General features: G+C 41.4%; 1 protein-coding gene across 1 annotated transcript in view; it reads right to left on the bottom strand.

Annotated features, from left to right (window-relative positions):
- ENOX1 (ecto-NOX disulfide-thiol exchanger 1) overlaps positions 1-12,673 on the bottom strand; it is a 424,170-nt gene extending 411,497 nt beyond the window's left edge. The window contains exon 1 of the mRNA XM_049647316.1: positions 12,608-12,673. The gene's annotated coding sequence lies outside the window, so the exon portion shown is untranslated. The remainder of the gene's footprint in view (positions 1-12,607) is intronic.
- Positions 12,674-16,044: the final 3,371 nt, after the last annotated feature.

Here is a 16,044-nt window from a genome sequence, read left to right as displayed (position 1 = left end):
TGACATGTTCCTGCTCTCCTTTGAATCTCCACTCAGAATAGATTCCTCTGCTCATTTTTCATGGGGCAAATTCACGAGCTGTTGGGTTTCCTTGATCCCACATACTAAATAACTAGTTCACCATGGTTTTCCAACACTTGATTCAGATCATAAGGCCTGGACCCACATCTAGCTCACGCTCAGGAAATCCTGGGGCAAAAAGTTGCCAGCTACCTGAGTAATCACTCTCTTGACTTCATCCGAAAGCACCCCTATTTTTACCACTCTCATAATGAAGTCTCAAATGAGAAACCTCCCCCCAATGTAACCTTTCCTCTTGGCAAACTCTCTTAAACATATAAACCTACCTACACAAGTATTATTAGGCATGCGTATCAGAATACATTTCCCATTGTGATTTATGCAATGTTACATATGGGTATGGATATATTTTTGGAAAATTGTTTTTTAAAATATTTAATAGCCATTAAATGGGTAAAATAACACTCTGCTCCTTATGGAACAGTGAGAAGTCATTCTAGCACTTTTTGCAAGTATTTGCAATTGTAATCAGTAATGTGGGCAGAAAGAATGCCAATGTTTTTCAATCATCACTGGTAAAAATGTAAATTTCTAAAAAATTAAGACTCTAAAGTTCACCTGAATTAATCTACTGCTAATGCAAGCTGGGACTATTTCCTAGGATTTTGAGTGGCTTAACATCATCAAGACATGTCACAAGCTTCATCCCAATTATTCAGCTCACACCATGCATTATTCTGAACCTCTCAGAAGATGAAACAGAGAGAGGCAATGAGAGTGTCTGAAGAACAAAAGGAAAAATGAAGCACAGAGACCTCAGGCTAAAAGTATAAAACCCTTGAGAGGGTTTTAAGGACATATTAGATGTCTAAAAAATGAGGGTAAATCAGCAGGCCCATTAACTGAGCAGCGAATTAAAGGGCCATTGTTTCCAATTTCAGCCTTGAATATGGAGGGCACCAAATGGACCACACTCTCCGTCCCCTCTGCATTAGGGAGGGGAGCTCTCCACTATGTGTTCTCAAGTGCCTTTCTTCTTTTCCAGCTAATTTAGTGAAAGAGTGGCTGTCCATTTCCTAACTCTTCCCCTAAAACATTTGTGCTAACTTCCCCAGGAGCATGTTAAAGGGACAGCAGGAAAACAATTAACTGAAGATTCAAAACACAAGCTATATTCCCCATTAATTTCAACTTCTTTTTTTTCTTTTATTAATAACATGAAGTCTGCTGTCTTCAGATGTACTGTTTTTTCCCTTATCTTAATGGTATAGACAAAATGGTCTATACACGCAGCATACAGACAGCCCGCAAACTGAGTAGCTTCTGAGTTTAAAAGCATACCATATTCCACAGCTGTATACATTTCATCATCTCATCTCAAGAAAACAGAGTTGAAAGCAGTTCTCCTCAGTGCCTCAATAAGACAAAAGGTCTGGGGGCGCCTGGGTGGCTCAGTCAGTTGGGTGTCCAACTTCAGCTCGGGTCATGATCTCACAGTTTGTGAGTTCGAGCCCCGCGTCGGGCTCTGTGCTGACAGCTCGGAGCCTGGAGCCTGCTTCGGATTCTGTGTCTCCCTCTCTCTCTGCTCCTCCCCCACTCATGCTCTGTCTCTCTCTCCTTCAAAAAAAAAAAAAAAAAAAAAAAAAAGACAAAAGGTCTGGAAGTTCTAATAGGAATACGTGAGAGATTTTTCTTTTTAAGGTAGTTTGTACCAATTTATTCATAACAGTTTCAACTGTAAGCACCTCCTAGGTGCTTTCAGCTAAGTAATTATTGTGGACTCTGCTTCCACATCCGGAAGTCAGTGCTTTCCAACCGGTAGCAGGTTTTGACATTCTGCTCTGCTACGAGCGGGTTCCATGTTTGTCACGAGGTACTGACATACCTCAGCCCCAGGGCACCAGGTGGGGTCTGGGTAACTGGCACCCGGGGACAGATGACCACTGGCCACCAGCTTTGCCAGAGTCCAAAGGCACAGTGCTCCCTGCTCAACTGAGAGAGACATTAAACATGCCCGTGGATCCCCGCTTCAACAGGCTGCTGCAAGAGGCACCCCTCCCCTTTGTGGAGAAGTGGCCCTTGAAGATGCTGAAAGAGTTTGGGAAGGGGACCTGGTGGGCAAAGCTACAGCTGGCAGCTCCCCAAATTCTCTCCTAAAGGGTTTCAGCTGCTTCTTTCCATGTGGGGCTAATGTGCACTTTCGTTGGCAACCAAGCTACCTATGGGATGTCTACTGTAACAATAAACACATATTTTACCACGTAGAGCTTCATCATTTTTGCTCTCTTCAGGTGGGGAATGTCAGAGTGTTGCACTTCTGTAGTTAAAAAAAAAAAAAAAGGATTGAAGCTATTGACTTTTAAAAATTTTTAACTTTAGTAAAATTCACAATAGCGGTGAAGTGGTTTGAAATTTTCTAAATCACTACTTGTACAGTATTTGATAGCGACTAACAAGAATTTAGAGAATCATTGAAATCTTGATAAAGAAGTGCATTTAGCTTTCCCAGGCATATAATAAAAGCAATATTTAAAAAGTAACGGTCATGAAAGCAAGCTCGGGTTTCTCATTAGAAAATCTGAAAAGGTCCTATTTGGAAGTTTCTTATCCATGCAGTGTTCTCCAAATGGATGTCCTGAGCTTGCGGCATTATTAAGTAATCAGTTTCTGTGTGTGCTATAATGAGGCAAAATTGACAACTGATTTATTTTATTTTTTTTTTTAATTTTTTTTAACGCTTATTTATTTTTGACACAGAGACAGAGCATGAACGGGGGAGGGTCAGAGAGAGGGAGACACAGAATCTGAAACAGGCTCCAAGCTCTGAGCTGTCAGCACAGAGCCCGACGCGGGGCTCGAACTCACGGACCGCGAGATCGTGACCTGAGCCGAAGTCGGCCGCTTAACCGACTGAGCCACCCAGGTGCCCCAACAACTGATTTAAATAACATGCTTATGGTACCACTTCTTGGTTTTCCCATTTTAGGCACTACCCGTCGGTTTACCAGGGAGGAAGATAAGGGTAAGTGTTCTTTCACACACATATACATGCCCCATGTTCCCATCCTCTCAGATTTCTACCACAATTTTGATTAGCTTGAATATCAATTTTTATATCATTATTGCCATGGAGACGCTATTAGTAATTGAATTGTGTAACATGCCGTGATAACATTTCCTTTTCTACTTAATTTTTGTCTTTCCTGGAGTTAATCGCTGTTACATTTAATTTGGGTTAGTTTCCTATATACTTATCATGAGGTTCTCCCCAACTCCTCCCCTAGACTTCCAACTCTCCTCTCTACACACACACAGCGGGTGTCTTATCGGTTTCTCCATCTTGAAGAAGTCTCTCCTGAACCCCTCTACCTATCCCAAAATTACATTAGAGGATCACTAGTCCTGCCACACTCCTGGCTCTTGTGTTGGTCCTGTCTCTGGGATCCTGGGTGTTTTTATGGGCTTACCCTGTCATTTATTAGAGCGTACCATAATTTTGCAAAGTTTCACGAGAATGTATTGGTAATATTTTACTTGGAAACTTCTATCTTTGATTGTGAGGGAAAAAAATTGTGAGAGAGACAGAGAATGCACGTTGGGGAGGAGCAGAAGGAGAGGGAGAGAGAGTCTTAAGTAGGCTCCGTGCTGAGCACAAACCCAACGTGGGACTCGACCTCACTACCATGGAATCGTGATTTGAGCCGAAATCAAGTCAGATGCTTAACCTTCTGAGCCACCCAGGTGCCCTGGTTGTGGGAAATTTTGTTAAATTATTTCTTTGATGGTTTTCTGTCCTCTGTTTTCTATACTCTCTCAATCTTGGGTTACTATTTTTAGCCACCGGACTTCATGAAGCAATCCTATACATTTTCTATCTTTTTGTATTATTTTCTATTCTTATTACTCCACATCCTAGAATTTGCTTACCTTGGTCTTCTAACCCTTATAAATGCTATTCTCTTTCGTGGCTTCAATACCACACTTTATCTCTCTGTAGATACAGATGATTTCTTTTTTAAGATTTCTTCTTCCTGAAAAGGTTCTGTTTTCCCCAAGATGCTTTTTTTAATGTTTGCACGTTTTCGTTCCTATCTCTTATAATACTTTTCTTAAATATCTGACGATCCTTGGCTGTGTGCTGATATTTAGAAGTGGGGAACTAGAAAGCCAACAGTAAGGTTGGAGAGGATGGGTTGTTGATTCGGGATTTATTTTAGGATTGTTCTAGTTAGGCCTCTTCTTCAGGGGAACGCTTGATATCAGTATCCTTGAGTTTTATTTTTAGGTCACGACACCAAGGAAGTCTCTTGGAGCCTCCTTCAGGTAGGGTATCATCCTGCCTGCTCTCAGGTTAAGGGGCATAAGAGGGTAGCTGCTGTGGTTCTCAGGATTTGGCAAGTCAATGCAATTTCCCTGATTTCAAGACTATATAATACCACTTTTAACTTTCCCTGATATCTGCTAACCCAGAAACCTATTTTATCGTTTCTACATTAAAAAAAAATCTCCATCGCTCTGTTGGGGGGGAAGAGGGGCAGTTATCTACATGTATACAGTTTGAGAGCAGATCTAAACTTTCAGCCGAACACTCCTAAGGTTAACCCTTTCTTCACTCCCATTTCCAGAGGGTTCTTGTTGCTCAAAATTCCTGAGCTTTTGCAGGTTTCATTGGTGTAAACTGGGCTTCTTCTTCCTTTCTCCCCTGCCAGATTAAAATTCTGCTTTCTCAGGCCTGCTCTATATGCTAACATTCATCCATCTGTATCCCAGATTCCCAAATGCTGTGGCTGTTAACCTCATTTCTTTGTTCTTATGGGTGTGTGCCTTAAAAAAAAAAAATCCCTTAAAAGTCATTTTAATGGAGTTGCAGGAAGGGCCAGGAACTAAAACAGGTACTCATCTTTAACCTTAAAACTGTCAGCCACTCCTCATTTTTTCACGCTGAAACGGGCATTACTCAATTTTTCTTTTTTTTCTTTTTTATTTTTTTTTTCAACGTTTTTTATTTATTTTTGGGACAGAGAAAGACGGAGCATGAACGGGTGAGGGGCAGAGAGAGAGGGAGACACAGAATCGGAAACAGGCTCCAGGCTCCGAGCCATCAGCCCAGAGCCTGACGCGGGGCTCAAACTCACGGACCGCGAGATCGTGACCTGGCTGAAGTCGGACGCTTAACCGACTGCGCCACCCAGGCGCCCCGACTCAATTTTTCTTCACCGTTAAGACAGTAAGGTTCGATGTTCAGGAGGAACAGGAGGTAGGAAAAATAGCAACTGGGGTGTAGGTGGAACTGAATTTGATAATTGCCTGCTCTTATCAACTAATGCTTCTCACTGTTCTAACAATGTGTTGGGCCCTGTATGTATTGGGCATAAAAGTATGCCCCTATTTCAGAACACCTGTAAAAATTCTCAAAAACGTGAACTACTAAAGAGAACCTGGAATCGATAATTGGCCAAAAAGAGAGTATTCAGAGGGAAAAAAACTGCCAGGCAAGAGAGTCGAATAGCAAGTGTCACGCCCAATGGAGGAAAAAGGGCTAAGACACAGCTTTGAAAAATAAACGTTAAAAACATTTCTTCTATGGAGTTTGCATAATGTGTATTAAATATAAAGTGATCAATTGATTGAACAGTGAGATTTATTTTTGCAGACTAAGGCTGCTGGCATAAGGGAAAAAAGAAGCTCTTCTGCTTACAATACAGCGGCTTTAAGTCTTTTTTTCTCTGTTTGTCACCATAGTGGCTCATAAAGATTTGAAATAATTTTTTTTTTTTAAGTACCGGTTTAGTGCACTGCATACTTGTAAAAAGAGATATAGTAAAACATTGTACTTTTTTTCAGTGACCTACTGGTTTTGAAGTTACAGACTTACACAGATTGAAAACACCATTATTACTGAAATAACTGCCGGTAAAATAACTTCGTGGCCGTGCGCCTGCAACTCTGTGGTCTCTAATGCCATTTATCCCGCTGAAATCATTGTCTTCATAACAGGTTTTGGTAATCCACAGTTTGAAGGAATATAACTATTGCCTGAGGCAGAACTGACTCTTAATTGGATGTATATAGCTATGAGAGGAAGGACTCCAAGGAGAATACTGCCCATGTTCGAAAATGAAAACAAAACTGTCCTCCCCGTCGGATCCGGGTAGGAGGTGGTGGGAAGGCAAGTGTGGATGAGAGGTGCTGAAGTCTGAGTGAGGAATGAACTCGGAGACACTGAACAGGGAGTAACTTCATCAAAATGATGTGTGAAAAAAATGTAAACTGCCAGGGCACGATGGGGCAGAAAGTCTAGCCACAGAAAATAACTCGGACCCTAAGACATGCAGAGATCCCCGATTAAATGAAGCTGGCCTGGACGGCTTGGCAGTAGAAATGTGAGAGAACTCACTTCAGAGATCCTAGGAAACTGAGGAATCCAAATTTACGGTACCACGGATAGTCAAGCCAAAGGAACGACGGACTGAATTACTACTGACAAAAGGGCTTACGCTGAAGTTATTTGTAAACTAAATCCATGGTACCCGTTGGTTTTTAATTCAAGAAACATTTACTGAGTATCTACTATGTGCAAGGCATGTAGTCTTTTCCCGTCATGTGTCTCATTATCTTATAAGCCAAATGTAAAAAAAATCCAATTAATCGATTTCGCAGACTGATTGATGTTCTTCTGTAAGAACAACAGATTGATTTTTTTTATAGACACCAATACTAACTCTTCCATTATGTCCTTCTCTTTCTGTGCACATGGTCCAATCGACTTTAGGGCCAACTCAATACAAAGAGCAGAAGAAAGGCATTAAGAGAACAAGGTCCATTAGGCCCAATATTGCCTCAATTACCTTAATTCCATTATTCCTGTTCATATTACTTCTTTAATCAATATCTCCTTTCAGTTATTCATGTTTACCCTTTTCAAAATCACAAGTAATAGGATTATGGTCTTTTGAGCTCAGTGGCAACAGACATTCATAAATATATTTCTGGATTTGTGATTGTCTCCAGATCTGCAACTGAGGAGTCTTAAATTGAATCAGGTCTTCCAGAGGCCATCTCATATAAAGATGCAGAGCATCTTAATGTAATATAGGTGCTTTTACCTGTTAGGTCATTTGTCATTCACTGTCAAGACCACTCACATATGGCTTAACGGCTTTCTAAGTTTCTTCTTCCCGTGTCTAAGCCCTGGTCTCCAGAATGTGTTTCTTTTCTATACATATTCTGCTTTTTGTTGAATGGAATCCTTCTGCCTTCCACCAACAATTATTCTGCCCTGCAAGAGTTTCATCTGGACATTACATTAACCACTGCCTCTTTCATATGACAATTAATCAATCCCTCAGTTCCACCTCGGTAAGAGCCTTACAGATTAAAGGAACTCTGTTTTTCTCTATTCTTTTAACAAACATCAGTGCGATGCCTGCTCTATGCAAGGAGTTGCTCTTTTGGCATAGACAGGGTATGTAATAGGCAGGTGGCCCTTCCCTGCGCCACGCAATGGTTCTCTGAAAGTATTATAAGTAACGTGGGGGATATAAAGAAGCATATGAAATTGTGATGGGAAGAGTCCCTCAAAAGTTCCCCCGGAGTTCAGAGGGGGTAAAATTGCATACGAGTGGAGAAAATTTTCATACAAAGGATATGAATTTGAGTGGGATTGTGGAGTATGGGTGGATTTTGAAAAGGGAAGCTTGGAAGAAAAAGGGACAAACTGTGTGCAAAGCAAGGCAGCAAATCTAGCTGGGGTCAAGGATTTTCAGAGTAAATAAAAGAGAGAAATGGCTGAGATCCTCAAATGACCAGTTAGGAAGGCTGGGCTTCCCTTGGGAAGCAAGGAGACCAGGCAGGCGCTGGGCAGGAGATAAGCACTTCTTAACACGAGGTCAGCCTCATCCCCATGTGCACAATGAACTGAAGGCAGCTGCAACTTGTAGACGTGAGACAGGAAGGCAGGCTCGGCAACACGTTAAGGGGACCTTCTAGGTGTGATTCCTGCCTCCCTGTCTAGCCTCGCATCCTCTGTCCCACCTCATGCTCCATCGACACCCAAACGGCAAGGAGCACACACTCCGCCCAGCACAGCTCCCTGCGAAGCCACCCACCCTCTGTCTCCTTTGAAACGCTTTCTCTCCACCACGCTAGTCCATCTGGCAATGTTCTACTCGTTCCAATCTCCACCCGAAGGCCGATTTCTCTATAGAGCATTTCTGGACTGGCCCAAGCCAAATCAGTTGCTCCTCTTTCCCATGTGCAAGCTACACTTCCCATGGAGCCCCATCAGAGCAACGACTTTTGCAGGATAATCTCCTAATTATAATACCCTTGATGCTATCGCCAGAGTAATTTTTGGCACACGTACAAAGGACAACGAATGAATGAATGAACGAATGAATGAATGGCGGTATGAACAAAATGAAAGAAACAAACAAAATGAAAGAAAAGCCTGGAAAGGGATGTCCATAGACGTAAAGGAAAAGGAAAGTAAAAATATGAAAGAATTCTAGAAACCTGACAGAGCTTAGTGATGACTAAATGTAGGGTGAGCAAAATAAAGAGGAGGACACCAAGCTTCCGAGTTCTCTGCCAGGAGCACGATGCCCTTCTTCATTGCTTACACTTTATCAGCTTAAAAACACTGAACATAAACTCATGGGTTTAAAAGAAACAAAGAAGGAACCATCAGGAGAGAGAGGCAGAGAAGAACCCAGACAGAACAAACACTAAGATTCCTATTTTAAATTACTCACGTGCAAACATTTTCTGTGGAAGTTTGATAGAGTCTTGATTCAAAGTATAATTTCTTTAATTAGAATATTTCCCATGTATCATAAATAACACTCTAATCTCAGGGGTATAAAAAAAAAACCTACCACGTTAATTATCAACTAAAAGGACGTGAAAATTATTTTCCCTTTTTTGAAAATCAGAGTTTAACAATGAATATATTTTTACCAATTCCATAAAACTATTACATGTGAATTTTCAAAAATCTAAGATTAGTGAAAGTGGAGAACGCAAAATGGAAGTGGGGGAAAGACTCAGCAACAATAAATTCATTTTTAGTTTTCAACGCACTTAAGGTTTTATTTCTCATTTATTTTCTCTTTAATAGTAGAGAAGTACTAGGCACACACAAAATGACCTAACTATTAAAATAGGATTTATTAGAATGTTCTAACTGTAGTAGTGCATACTTTAGAGTACACAGCAAGATATTTAAGGACAGTTTAATGACCAAAATGCAATTGCTCACTGAACTCTACACGTAATTGCCAAAGTGATGTGGGGAACAGAGGCAAAAGAAAAAAAAGTGAAATTTCCTTACAACTTACACTGACAAGTCCTTGAGACAGGCAGAGTGACCTTCCTCTAGGACCTCAACTGCCTTGCTATTAATACTTTGCTAAGGGCAAAAGGCAAATTTAGCTTAAACATAATCACAACCTCCAGGATCCTGTAAGCCTTCTTTAACATGTAAAAATTCCTTTGGAAAGTTCCTTTATCTCTACCCCCCAAGATATATGTTAGCAATCATCCTCCAAGAGTATGGCCCCCTGATATACATCTGAAGGGTCTCATGACTACGGTTTTATTAGACAGTAATAAATGACCTTTTCCTAACAATAGCTAGCCCCCTCGAGGTCCTGGAAACTTTGCTCCCAAATTTCCTTAGAGACTTAGGCTATCCCTAACCCCCTCCCAACTTCAAAGTATATAATCAGCCACTCCTCACAACCCCAGTACAGCTAGCTCTCTTTGCCCGTGGGCCAACCACCTTTTGCACCAAAGACATCTCAAGAATTCTTTCCTGACCATTTGCTCTGAACCCCACCATTTCCACATCAAAAGGGCGACTCCATCATCACTCTGAATCGATCGCTGTGTAACAATATAAATTGGTTGTTTTAATTTTTTAGTGAGCTCTACGCCCAACGTGGGGCTCAAACTCAGGACTGCGAGATCAAGAGTCGCACGCTCTACCAACTGAGCCTGCCAGTTGTCTTCATTTTAACGAAGCCCTGTAGACACTCTCATGGTAAGTGATAGAAGGCCTCTAATCAAAGGTAGTAGGCTCCTGAACAAAATGGAAAAGCCAGGTAAGCAGTGCAGGCGCCAGGATGAAGTTATACATCCGTATACAGCATCGGGTAGAACCATGCCTGCATGGATCACACACTCCATAAATATTTGTCATTTGATTTACCAATTTTCTTCGGACTAATGTCGGTGTGAAAAATGGTAAAATGAATGTTTATTTTCCTTTTCGTTTTCTACTGCCTGTCATCAACTTATAAATCCATGCTGTCTAGGCCAATGCTACCACTCAGACTGCGGCCCCACCCCCAGGAACATCAAAGCATCCAAAGGATTGAGAAGATTGTAAGTAAATTATTCCAGCCCACCTGCTGTGCAGTCCTCAGGGAAGGCCAGGGCCTGAGGCACTCAGTCATTCCTAGACCTTGGCCTGCCAACAAGTAACACTACCCCAGGGGCTGACATCAATTCTCAGGCTCCTACACATGCTGACTTCACCCCCAGGTGGAAATCCCTCAGTGGCCTTTGGCTTCTCTCCGCAGGAGGCTTCCTTCGGGTATAAAAAGTAATCCTTTCCTGGAAGTAAGGTAGACATGGCCAGAAAGCTCTTCCCTTACAGGAAAAAGGGGCTTTCTAAAGAAACAGCTCTAAAGAACACGTCATTTAAGTGATACCTGGAGACCAGGATCCTCATATTTGATCCACACTCAAATCCAAACACTCAAAAGATAACTTTTAATACTTTTGAGCTAAGGAAGCATACAGGGGGCAGCTGACACAACAAGAGCAGATGTGTCTTAGCATAGCCTTTATGGATTAGCGCTAGGGAACACAACGTTACGTTTAATAAGCGCCAGGCAACGCGACTGGGAAGGAAGAAGAGCCCGACTAAGTATGATTTAAATGGTATTGAATTAGCGGGAAGGATATCTCCACATGCTGACAGAGGCAGCATGTAAATTGGCAGTTTGGCCTGAAATGACAAAGCTTACACCGAGGGCTCTATTTTGTAAGAACTGTATTTGCTCTCACTTTTAAAGGAAAAACCTCAGCACATCCGTGATGTTGCTTAACTTGGAATGTCCTGAAAGCAAGCACGCACTGAGGCCAAGGGTCAGCATAATGCCCATCCACCTCTGATCCTTGTGCTTTATTTCTTAACTTAAGTTTGACCAGGGCCTTTATGGTCTTTGTCCTTCACTCATCCAACCAATACTAAGCAACAGGCAGTGTGCTAGTTTCTTGAAGGGATACCAAAACGAATGGAGTCTCCATCCCTTTGACAATGTGATGGGTTTTGAATGTGTACTCCAAAATGCTATTGAAGTCCTTATCTCTCATGCACATAAACGTGACCTGATTTAGAAGTAGAGCCTCTGGAGATGGTCAGGTTATGATGAAGTCATTAAAGCAGGCCCTCATCCAGTATGAAAGGTATCCTTCTAAAAAGGGGAAATTTGAACAAGGGATAGACACATGTAGAAGGAAGGCAATGTGAACACACAGGGAGAAGGATGGCCATCTATACGCCAGAAACACTTGAGGTTACCAGAAGCTAGGAGACAGGCATGGAAGACATTCTCCCTCACAGCTCTTAGAAGAAACCAACCTCACCGAGACCTTGATTTCACGCTTCTGGCCTCCAGAACTGTAAGAGTGTAAGTGTGTGTTGTTTAGGCCACATAGTTTATTAGCTACTTTGTTAGTTTCCACCAGAGGTAACTAATATAACTTGGGTCACAAAAGAAGGGAGGCCAATGAAAAAATTGCCAGTCAACAGAACTCTCCATGTGGGTCTTTCTACAGATGCTTTGACTCAGTTACAGGGGCAAGTGCAGTCACCAGACCAAAGATCACCACCTTCCACAGCAGTTCCATAAAGGCCGTCAAAGAAAAAGATGATTTATATCCTATATAAAGGCTGACCCAATGGGAACTCTTTAATCCTCTAAAAAGATGATTAGAAAGAAACAGAAGCAATAAAGGTTAATGGAAAATTAATCTTGGTGACCTATTTGGGCAAATCAAAGTTGTGAGACATGCATTTATTTAAAAGGAAGATGCAAAGCATATTTAGAACAGCAACTCCAGATAAGGGGACAGAGATAAGACTTTAATTAGAAGAGTTTCAATATTCACATATTTACATACATGTTGAAAAGATGAAAGCCTTCTGATAGGGTAATAAAGATGAACAATAGTATGATGAACAATAATTCTATGTTGATGAATAATTCTAGTAAGATGAACAATAATTCTATGTTGACTCTGTAAAAAATGGAAGGAGATTTCCCGTGACTAGTCCTGTTTCCCCACAGGCTGTTTACAGAGGCCCTGTTGTAGGTACTTTGTAGATGTTCCCCCAATTCATGTTAGTTCACTGAGCTCACCCAGGACAGGCCCTCTGCACCCCAGGCAGACGTGAGTAAAACACACGTAAGAGAATGACGTCAGTGGTATAATTAAGCTGAATCACCTCTCCTACAGTGACAAACAACCTGTCCTTAGTCCTACTTGTTGCTCCCTGGCCACACCGTCCCTTTACCTGAGCATGGTGAGCTCTCTCTCCTCCATGTCTTAGAGATATGATATCATGCTGGCTGCAAAGGACCTGTAAAATAAAGGCCACCTTGTTAGAAGAAACTCTAAACATCAAATTCAGAGAGCTGTTTGAACACATGTAAGCAGATGCAAGGTTTCACTTGCAAAGTTCAAGCTGAACACTGCCCTTTTGCATTTCTAGCCATTCCAACTGACTGCCCTTGGAGAAGGTCTCTGCATGGTGCTAACCTGGTAACGATCAATAAATGTGAAGGTCTTAACAGAAACACAGCCTATGAACTGTCAATCTTCCAGAGAATATTTCTGCTCTGAAAGTGGTCCTTGTTGCCAAAGTAGCTGCATCAGGGCCAATGCTAGAGCCAGGGCCTCCCAAATCTAAGAAAGCCTAAATGAATAAAGCTGTATGTTAGTTAAGGGAACTATCATTCAAAACCGGTTTGGGTGGCTGATCAGTATAAGATTACTATTTTTTAAGTGTGGGAAAGACCTCTTACAAATTTCTAAGATAAAATAACAAATACTTTTAAGTTGTCTCTAAGAAAATCTGTTGTTGTAAAAACTATAAAAATGCATCTAGATCTTTTCATAGAATAAATCCCAACTTTAATTTCTAGAAAGTATTTTGAAGTCCTCTTACTCAAGTCAGATCCATAGAGCAGCAACCTCAGCATCACACAAGAGCCTGAAATGCTGTCCCTGAGAACCCACTTGAAACCTACTGGAATAAAATCTGCATTTTAACAAGAACCTCAGCTGATTCCCATGCACATTAAAGTCTGAGAAGCATGGTTCTAAAGTACATCTGGCCTATGATTACTAGAATCACAAGAAGGAAGTTGCCTGAAACTTCAAAACTGTCCTCCGGTGTCCAGGAGTTAATGAAATCACAATCCCTTTACTATAGTTGCGAGAATCTGGGGACTTACTAAACTCCCCAGAAACCCCCTCCTGCTGCCTACTGGTACCTAAAAGCATAGCATAATTCTAGAAGGATTTTGCTTTATACTCAAAAGATCAGCATCATAGGCCATGCATTCATTCTATAACCAGTTAGTGAATATCTACTTAGGTAATTCACAATAACTAACATTGTGCAAAGAGCCCAAAGTCTAGTAGAAGGATAGAGATTACAACACAGAGTTATAGGTCTAACAGGGAAAGGTCAGCACAGGAAAGCAGGGTACGGAGTTGGGCACTGGTATACACTTGGAAAGCACCTGACCCAGATCTGGAAAATCAAAGCAGTTTCCTGTGCTGAGCTTTGAAAAACAAACAAACAAACAAACAAAGATGAACATTTTTTCAAGAAGCAGCCCACCTGTAGGCATAGCGAGTGTGGTGTTAGCTTAGGGCAAGTCCCTATACCAGCAATGAAAAAGTCAACTACCTTACTTAAAAAAAATTGACGCTGATTTTATAGCTTTTGTTCAACTGCTTTGAATATTTGTATGCATGAGCTATAAATGTGGCAGCCTTAGGAATATTTTTTCCCTTTCAACTCTCCTACCTGCAGACAAGGAGGAATGGCAAACATCAAATACAAGAAGCACTAACGCAGAAGTCTGCGGAACACTGCAAGGGGGCAGGGATAACAGAACAGTGCCTCCACATTTGCTATTTGACCACAGAGAGTGTCAATGAAACCGCAACCAGCAATTTGGGGACCATAAAGAGAATTGCATTAAACTGAATACAAAAGTCAGTAAAATGTCTTAGGTGAGGGACACTGGCTATTTGGCAGGTGCACTGCTGGCAGCAATCGAGGGTCTCCGTGTGACCACCGTGTGCACACCCCTCTCTTTGCCTGTCTCTTCTCCCTGCATTTAAATAGTTCTTATCCTGTCCCCTTCCCTCTCACTTACTCTTGTGATTTCTCTCATTCATTTTCCTTCTCCCTTAGTACCTCTAGGAGCCCACTGGTCTCTAATTCAACTCTCATCTTTTTCCTTTCAATCTGCCGGCTTTTTCACACCCTTATTTTGTGAGAAGGAGATAAGGGGCAGGAGCAAGGACAACAGAACATCTTTCTTCTCTCTTCCCTTGATCTCTCTTCCCTTTGCTCCACTAATATCCCCACACTTCTATTTCCCTCCTCTCTCTTTCCTCTCCTAGAGTCAACCTCTGTTATCAGTCTGTGGCCAATTCTCCCAAGCATACACCTTAGAAATGACAGAATTGTTGGCTGCCTCTACTGTTCCCCTGCTATACTTAGAGTTTCCAGATTCTCCTAACATGCCAGGTGAACAGTTGAGAAGAAAAAAATACTTTAAAAACATAGTAATATAGCATTTTCTTAGGTTTTAAAATGTAGAACAATTCTGGATTATTCTACTGCTGTGCTGAATGGGTACAAAGATATCAAACACACTAGGCAAAAGGGTTTCATTCTATCCTGGTTTTCCTTAAGTGCATTCCTTCCAACCCCCCATAAATCCAACCTTTTCATTAGTCTTCTCCTTGTGCAGATGCCCTAAAGCCTCCTGGAATGACTGAAATGTGCCTCATTACCAGCCCAAGGAAGATGAATGACACAGGTCAGAGTTAACTGAGTGCTACTTGACAAAGACACAATGCAGCACGCAACAAGGCTCATTTAACACCCCATCGGGAAGCCTTACAAGTTACAGCTTAATAAATATATGAAGACTGTTGTAATATAGAAAATGTCTGGTACCACTTCCCACATGAAACGCACTTACAGAGAATGCCACAGAGTAGGCTGTTGATATGGCAATTGTACACATACTCTTTGATTTGCAGAAAAGCAATTTAGTTTTCTTTGGGCATTGCACTCTATTTTCAACCCCTGTGAACTATCAGCAAAACTTTGTAGACAAATCCCAGTCTTTTATCCCATTCCCTAGATGTAGCATATGCCCCTCACATATAGTATATGCTCTCAAAATATTTGATGGATGAATGAGTAAATTAATCAAACAACCAACTGACCAATCAATATAAGCCTAAGACACAACAGAACTAAGTAGCTGGAGGAAAACACTGTCATACACTAAAGCATTTTGGAAAATTCCCTGAGGTTTTTGGCATTGTCATCTAATCCTATGGTCAACATAGGATCTTGGATGTAACTCACCTCCAAGATCTAGTAAAAAGGAAGAGGGGCTGGTTGGATGGGGACACAGAATAGCCCAATGTGACAACCAACTTTCTAATAGCAAATGAGCAGAAATAAAAACTCTAAAAAACAGACAAAAGTTCTCAAAAAAAAAAAAATACAGTTAGCTGGGGAGAAATTAGTCAATCCTTCCATTTGTTCCCATGATACACACTTTTTTTTTTATTTCTGATGGTCTCATCATACCATTACACTTCTTCAGCAGTTCCTGTGTGACACTAGGGAGTGAAAACCTGGGCACAATCCCCCTAAGATCTTCTAGGCAAGCCAAGAAAGCTCCAGAA

This window comes from Panthera uncia (assembly GCF_023721935.1).
Source record: "Panthera uncia isolate 11264 chromosome A1 unlocalized genomic scaffold, Puncia_PCG_1.0 HiC_scaffold_16, whole genome shotgun sequence".
Classification (NCBI taxonomy): domain Eukaryota; kingdom Metazoa; phylum Chordata; class Mammalia; order Carnivora; family Felidae; genus Panthera; species Panthera uncia.
This window is presented reverse-complemented; position numbering and strand designations above follow the sequence as displayed.